General features: G+C 35.9%; 1 long non-coding RNA gene across 1 annotated transcript; it reads left to right on the plus strand.

Annotated features, from left to right (window-relative positions):
- Positions 1-1,029: 1,029 nt before the first annotated feature.
- On the plus strand, positions 1,030-4,605 carry LOC123530180 (uncharacterized). Its single transcript, XR_006682276.2, has 3 exons — positions 1,030-1,795; positions 2,059-2,225; positions 4,242-4,605. It is a non-coding gene; the product is annotated as an uncharacterized LOC123530180 (long non-coding RNA).
- Positions 4,606-7,761: the final 3,156 nt, after the last annotated feature.

Genomic DNA, 7,761 nt, shown 5'->3' on the forward strand with positions numbered 1-7,761 from the left:
GAAAACAGGGGTTTCACAACAAATAAAAGCACACTATTGGACCATGTATGTGGTCCCAAGATTTACCTTATGGGCTTGAAACACTACCACTTACTAAGAAAGATGAACTGACCCTGGAAAATTTTCAAAAATAAAATCTTAAAACAAATCCAGCATCTACCTGATCGTACTGCAACAACTGCAACAACAGCTCACTAGGAATATTTCCAGTTCAAACTGTAATTCACAAAAATTTGTTAAATCTATTCTACTCCATCCTGACCAACCCTGACACAAAAGAATATGATATCGCAGTCCGACAAATGGCAGTGAAATCAATTGAAGATAACAGTATGGTTTCCAGAGCAAGACGTCTACTGATACAGTATAACCTCCCTACAGCTTATGAAATTTTATCTGACCCACCAAACAAGGAAAGATGGAAAGATATGCTAAGATATGCAATCAACCATAGTGTAGAACAGGAATGGAGTAATGATATTAGAGAGAAGTCATCATTAAAGTGCCTAAACCCTCTCACCCTGAAAGTTGGAAAGACACATTCGGTATATGCAACTGTCAGACCGAACATTCAAGATAATCAGAAAGCAGAGTTGAAAGCTAAATTCTTAACAGGTACATACACTCTTCAGGCAAACAGAGCAAAATTTAATCAGTTCCAGGTTGATCCGACATGTGGTGTATGTAAAAAACACCCAGAAACTCGCGAACACATTATCGCAATCTGTGAAAAGTACACAACAATTAGACATCAATTTATATCATGAACTGCTAGCATTCTTAATCAATCTGTTCACATCATACACACATTGGCTCCAAATTTATTTACACAAATGGTATTAGATTGTTCTCAATCAGAATTTCAAAAGTAATACCAATTAAGGACTCTAGTATAGAGCAATTAGAACTATATTCAAGGAAATTCCTATTTGATCTACATGTTCTTAGATCAAAATAGCTTGAGGGAGTTATGTAATAATAAACTGATATGATTGTGCATCTGACAGTTAAAATACCCATGTACATGTAAATATGTCCCATATAACGTACATACAGGTGGTAATAGAGAATAAACTTGGAAGGCACATGTGTATATATAAAAGCACTTGTGAATAATAGTGAATCATGTATGTCTACCGTATACCCTAAAATATTAATACCAATGTAATATACTTAAAGCATCCGCGAATTATAGTGGATTTCATTTAACTTGAAGTTAGTTAGAATTTGCGGATGTATTAAGATTTAATAAAATAAGGCTAAAAGCAGGTATAACGTAATTCCTGGATAAAAGTGTTTTTTTAGTCTTGGATTGGATTTATTATTCTGTGATGATTTTCGATTCGTCGACTCTGGGTTCATCTTCAATTTTCTGAAAAGGATTACTACCCGCGTTCGATATTCGCCAAGAGAGTCTCTTGGGTGCTCCGACAAATCAACGAGGAAACTTCAAGACAACAACAACAACATGGCGAACTAACAGCAGAATCAATTAGGGTATTGTAAATTTCACGGATTTACGGACATTTCAAGCAGTAAGATGAGAAACTGCTTCTCAGTTATACACATTTAAGTTCTGTACATGGAATACAGCACCAAAGAACTTCGAACTGATGGAAGTTGCTGAATTTGAAGCGGACATTGACATAATTTGCTGCGGATGAGACTGGGTGGGGTTTGATTCAGTGAATGTCACAACACTGCCATTGCCGATTGATGGGACAACCTCGTCAATAGCATATGTATGTGAGGGCAGGCAAGCGACAGATTCATTTGAACTAGAAGCTGACAGCAGGTTAGAGCACTTTTATTGGTTTTTCACTGACATGCTACTGTAATTTATGATGGACTGGACATTTTTATGGCCATCTATTTGCATAATTTCTGTGGGTGGCACATTACAATCTCTTTATTTCTGAATAAGGTGTTTTTTGGCTTAGTGATTTGTAATGCTGGCTGCATTGCTTAGCTTTGCTTCATTTGCCATTGTTTTTAGCATTGACCCAAGTTTTTTCTCTCCAAGTTTTTGTCTAATGTACCATTGACATTCCATTTCAGCTAAAATTGGTGTTGTGCGTGGTGCCAGATAAAAAGGGTCTTCTTCATCAGAGTATCCAGATGGGCGTTTTACAGCATAAAGTTTATACATTGCCACCGGATCCCTGTCGCAGGAAGTTGCGAACATTTTTGGTGCAACTTTGCGGACGTCTGTCAAGTTCTCACCGGTACGGGTTTTCGTCTGTCTTTCATTAAGTTCGAGATATTCCTCGCCAGTTGTTGCTTGTTTAAGTTTTATGTCTTTTGTATAATTACAAAAGGAACATTGTCAGAAATGAAATTTTATCATCAGGATCAATATGAACAGATAGATCAGAGCATTTTTGCAAGTTACAGATGTGGAATTTGTAAGTTAATAACAAAATATTCCTTTTGATTAAGACCAAACCGTCACCTTTTCCCTACTGATAGCATTTTATTTCGCATATAATAATTGATGTTATAATGTTCTCTATAAAACGGGGAGTGGGGAATTTCAGTTCTAACATGGCTGGATTTGATTTCCGATTAAACAAGGAAGAAAATCAAGCTCTGTATATTCTGCGATAAGCAACAGTTGACGCGCAGACCGTAAGGCGTAAAAAATGTTTATTTCCGGTATCCCGACCTACCCTAAATTTTTGGCCCGACCCTAAATGTTTGTATGGCCTTGGAGAATATTTTTTTCAACTTTTTAACAAAAAGTTGCAAAACTGCACTTTTTATGCCATGGCCAGTGATGTTAGAAATCAACTTACTGATGCTCTAAAGGCATAACCCCCTTATTTGTATTCATTTTTTGACACAAAAATAATTTCCGAAAAGTCTCTCTTAATAAAAAAAAAATCCAAAAAAAAAATTTCCGACCTACCTACCCTAATTTGTTTGAGTATGTTAACGGAAACAAAGAATTTTTTTCAGGCCTAAGAGAGCATTATGACCTCAAATTGTCGCATGAGGTCCGCTACATTACTCCTCGCTTAAATGAAGTCCACCTTAATATTTATTAAAATATATCAATGAGCATGTCAGAATGAAAACATTTATGGCCTTCTTGTGATTTATCGTCTGATTCACCATGGTTCATCGTTCATATGCTTTAGTATTTAACCACTTGGGCTAATGCCCTTGTGGTTTAATTCCTACACATCTAAACTCTGAACCATGGTAAATTAGACGATAAACCACTGGAAGGCCTTGATTATTTGTTAAATATGCCTTGTTTTGTGTGTGTGTGTGTGTTGTTTTTTTTTAGAAATATTTCAATATTTGTTCGGTAAACAACACGAAAATTGTTGAAACTTTCTACATTTTTTTCATTTTGAAATAGTGGAAAATAGATATGAATTTCAATTTCATGTTTAATGGGGCATGTTAGTAAGTGACAGTTGGTTTTTTTTTTTGAAATTTTTTATTAAATTGAATATTTTAAATTGAAAACTAGATCTTAACTTCTGAAATTTGAAATTTTCTGAATATAGCTATATTATTTTTGGGGGTAGGAGAAATCTTGAGAACATATAAATTATGAAACGTTGGCCTAAGTGAGATAGAAATTATCTAAGATTAGTTACCTTAGATTGTACTGCTCTGTTGTACCTCTCAATCCAAAATGAATACAATTATTCAGCCAGAGGGTATTTAGGAGACTTTTTGGTGTTGACTGGCCAAGGAATTTTTTTTCATACATCTGATTAATGTCCTCATCACTTAATGGTGGAGCTTCTTTAGGTTTGTTGCCTTTTCCTTTTTTCTTTAGGCTTTTGGAATTAGCAGCAAAGGCATCACGGGTCAAGGTAAATTGCGGACTATTATTATTATTATTATACCAGATCTATATAGCGCTCTTTTCATGATCAATTTCACGTTCAAAGGCGCTTTACATAGTTCATACGCAGCCACACAGGGTGCATAATTCATCCTCTACTAGTACAGACACAGAGCGATCTGACCAGAAGGACAGAGTGAGTCAAAGTCATTGCCATCTTGTTTTTTGACTGACAGTACAAAGTTGGCAACATATTCGTCCAATAATTCGACGTCAGTGTTATGAATTTCTTTGTTTTCACCCTTTAATTGCAGAAACATTTCAAATGTTTTGATGTCTGAGAGTGTTTTCTTGGCTGTGTTTTTGTTTTCTTGTTGCTTGATGAATTCATTTACTTCATTCATGTCTAGATTCAAAAATTGTGGACCTTTTTCAGGATGATCTGAGATCTCGTTAGAGGCGGCATCGGTAGAACCTTCAACTAGCACTTCATTCATACCAACTGTATCACCTGATTTTATTTCTGGAATGTCAGGATCAACTGGATTGAGTGTGTTGTTTTCCCAGTCATCGTCTAACAGACTAGGGTGGAATCCAAATGTTTGGAAGAAATCTTCCACAGAGATTTCTTGAACAGTTTCAGTGTCATCCACATTAATACTCATCAATAATCATGAGGAACAATTCCCTCCCATATAACTTCAAAAGTGCCAGGGCTAATGTTATCCGACATTTTGACAGCTGTCAGCTCTGACAGTTTAACAGCAGACACCAAAATATTCACTGTTGTACAGTATTTATTTAAAGAAATGAAGAAGCACTTTGAATGATTTTATTTGAATGAATAATAAAATAAGAAACAACAAGTTATTTTTACACCAGTTTTCTTCTTTTTTTTTGTTTGTATTGAATATCTCCCGTTTTTATCCACTAGTTTACAGTATCGATCGGTAACCCGGAAATTAGGTCGAAAGTAGTCCGTCACTTGTATTGAGTGTGTAGATTTCTAGTGACTGTATAAAGCTCAAGTTTACACTGCAGGCTGATCTCGGCCTGATAAATGCATAGTGGTAGGATAAATATATATAATATTGCTATAGGATAAAATCATACAGAATCTAACCATTTTTACTTTTAATTAAATTTCAGTTATTAGCTACTGTAAGAGCCGTTTTTAAGTGTTACAAAATGTCAAGATGATGCGCCTTGCGTCATTGGTTACAACTTTACTATGCTCTATTTTCATTTGTTATCATGTTTAATTCGTCCAAGAAGTTCTACTTGAACGTATATATACTGTAATTAATGTGTGCAGAGATCGAGAGCAGACGCACTGGTCCAGTGGTTACACTGTCTGTCAACGAAACCAGGGTTCGTGAGTTCGAGCTCCCGCCCCTTCACGTATAAATTACTAACATTCTGATAAGAGTTCCGTGTTTGGGGGTTTTACACTCATCGCACTAAAGACCAGGGTAGCTTCTGGAATTGTACTTTCTTCTGTATCTTCAAATTCTTCCAGTAGCATTACTTACAGTCTTCTGGAGGATTCGCCCATATGGGTTCTCAGTGTCGACTATAAATATAAGTATGACAATGTATCGGTCAGTTTGATACTTCAACTCCAAGGACAATGAAACAAGGCTGAACCTTGACCATTAAATCAGGACCAAAAAGGGAAACTGGCTTCACTTTTTACGTCTTTGGTATGACGGGACCGAGTATCAAACATGAGACCTTGGCACTCGATGCGGCTTTCATGTAACTAGATAGTGCAAAGTGTTTCATGTTCACAAATAGCAAGAGTCTGTTTCTTTACTACGAATGTTTAACGTTGATTTTGATACGGTCACAAATGGTATTTTCAGGTACAAACTAATATAAAAACTAATTACTCTTTACCTATCTTATAATATATTCAAGATATTTCTATAAGGAAAATAAACATAAAGAATAAGATATACATATATATTAGTCCGCAAGGTAAAGGTAATATTGTCCAACAATCAGACCCAATTAGTGTTCGTCTTACTCTCACTTACTGTCCGTCAGCCCGACGTTTAGCCGCTATTGCAGTATACTGTTTAATGACTGAGGTGAAATTTATCCTTATTGAGCAAGTATTTTGCCTCAAAACGACACTACATTTACAAACCATGCATTTAGGACATGCTTAAACTAAATTCAGCACTTTTCTTGTTGTATTTAAGCTTATTTAAACAAGAAGGATGTTACTAATTTTAGTTGGAGGATAGTGCAAGGTACAGAAAACGCTCCAAATCGATATGCACATGATAAATCCTTGCTAAAAAGACTTAGTTTAAAAGGTATTGGCAGTGACTAATAGTTATTGAAACGTTGAATTTTCATTATAAAATAGCTCAATGTTAATAGTTAACTGTTGAAATGTCATATTTGGCTTCATGTTGGAGGCATTACTAAAATCGGAATCTTTTAAGATGAAATGATGTCGACGGAGTTCAGATGCGCAGAAATTGATTTATAGAATTTATAGAATGTATATGTGTCGGCAACATGTATGATATATCAAGTACATTTTTATTTTTCTTCTTCTGTTACTTTCTGTTTAATGCTGCATGAGCTTTTGAGCAGCATAAAATATGCATATTGCAGTTTAAGAATTGCCACACTACGAAAGTCATACTTGAAGGTCAACTTCTCTATCAAACCATTACACATTTCTGTACAGGCTCTGTCCAGTCAGTCCTCTGAGTACTTTGATAATCTGATAAAAATAAATCAAGTAATTAGGGAGTTATAAGCAAAATAGAAACATGAATCGAGCAATTTCCGCCTAGTGTTCATTATCGAAATGTCACGATGGTTTATCATGTACATGTAGTTATAATTATGAACTACAGTAATTCATTTTAGATCAGTTGTGAATCGATTTCTATAATTTGTATTAATCACTCTTGATACCTCAAAGCTATTGAAATTCATCGCCACAAGGGTATGAAAAAAAGAGAAGCCAGTTTCCCTTTCTGAGGCTGAGTGTCATACAAGGGAGCTACGGGTACCATTTTTCACGTCTTTGGTATGACGCGGCCGAGGGTCGAACATACGACCTCCCGCACTCGAAGCGGCTTTAACTGGGTCGTGCAAAGTGTTTTATGTTCACAAATAGCAAGAGACCGTTTAATAATGCACAGCATGCTAATATAACTATTCGTTAATTAGGGTTAAGGCGACAGATGTTGTTTGATAATTTGATGACTGATCTCGGGAAAATCCTATATAAGGCTCATTTATGAATTTCGCAATTGTTTTTTTTGTTCTTTGCGATAAAATTATTTCTGTTTCCACTCCGCCCCCACACCCATGAAAAAATAACAATAATTAAATTATATTCTTTTTAAAACTAAAACGGACATAGCAACTAATTAATCAAACCTTGACCTCAAATGACTGGCCACTAATTACTATAATGATGTAAGATGGCTACCTTCCGCATAGTTACTACAGAGTAGGGGAAGTCATTCTTTCCTTCCGTAAACCAATTAACACCAACTTAATGTTCTCCTTTGGCTTTGTATTAAGACACTATGTTTTCCTCATAGGAGATAAAGTCATAGTCATGTGCTTCTGTTCTGAAAAAAAAACAATATACGAAATAATAATAGCCAAGACGAGTATGAAAAAATATAGGTGTCCTGGTGGTCTAGTGGTAACACGCTTGACTGTCAATCCAGAGGTCCGGGGTTCAAATCCTGGTCAAGGCACTGGAAATTTCTGAGACGCTCTTGAGTGTCTCCCACCTAGCTAAAGGCCGGTACTGGTTCTTCCCAGGAAAGACGGCTTCGTGTGTATCGGTGCTATACACCGGAATGCTAAAGAACCAGACTGTATATTTACTAGGCTGAGTTAGCCGGATAGGCCTGTATCTAAAAAGGATTTCTCTCTCCCTGTTCTAGGGGTTTTATCTCACTCTGTCCCTC

The sequence above is a fragment of the Mercenaria mercenaria genome, chromosome 13 (assembly GCF_021730395.1).
Source record: "Mercenaria mercenaria strain notata chromosome 13, MADL_Memer_1, whole genome shotgun sequence".
NCBI classification, from domain to species: Eukaryota; Metazoa; Mollusca; class Bivalvia; order Venerida; family Veneridae; genus Mercenaria; species Mercenaria mercenaria.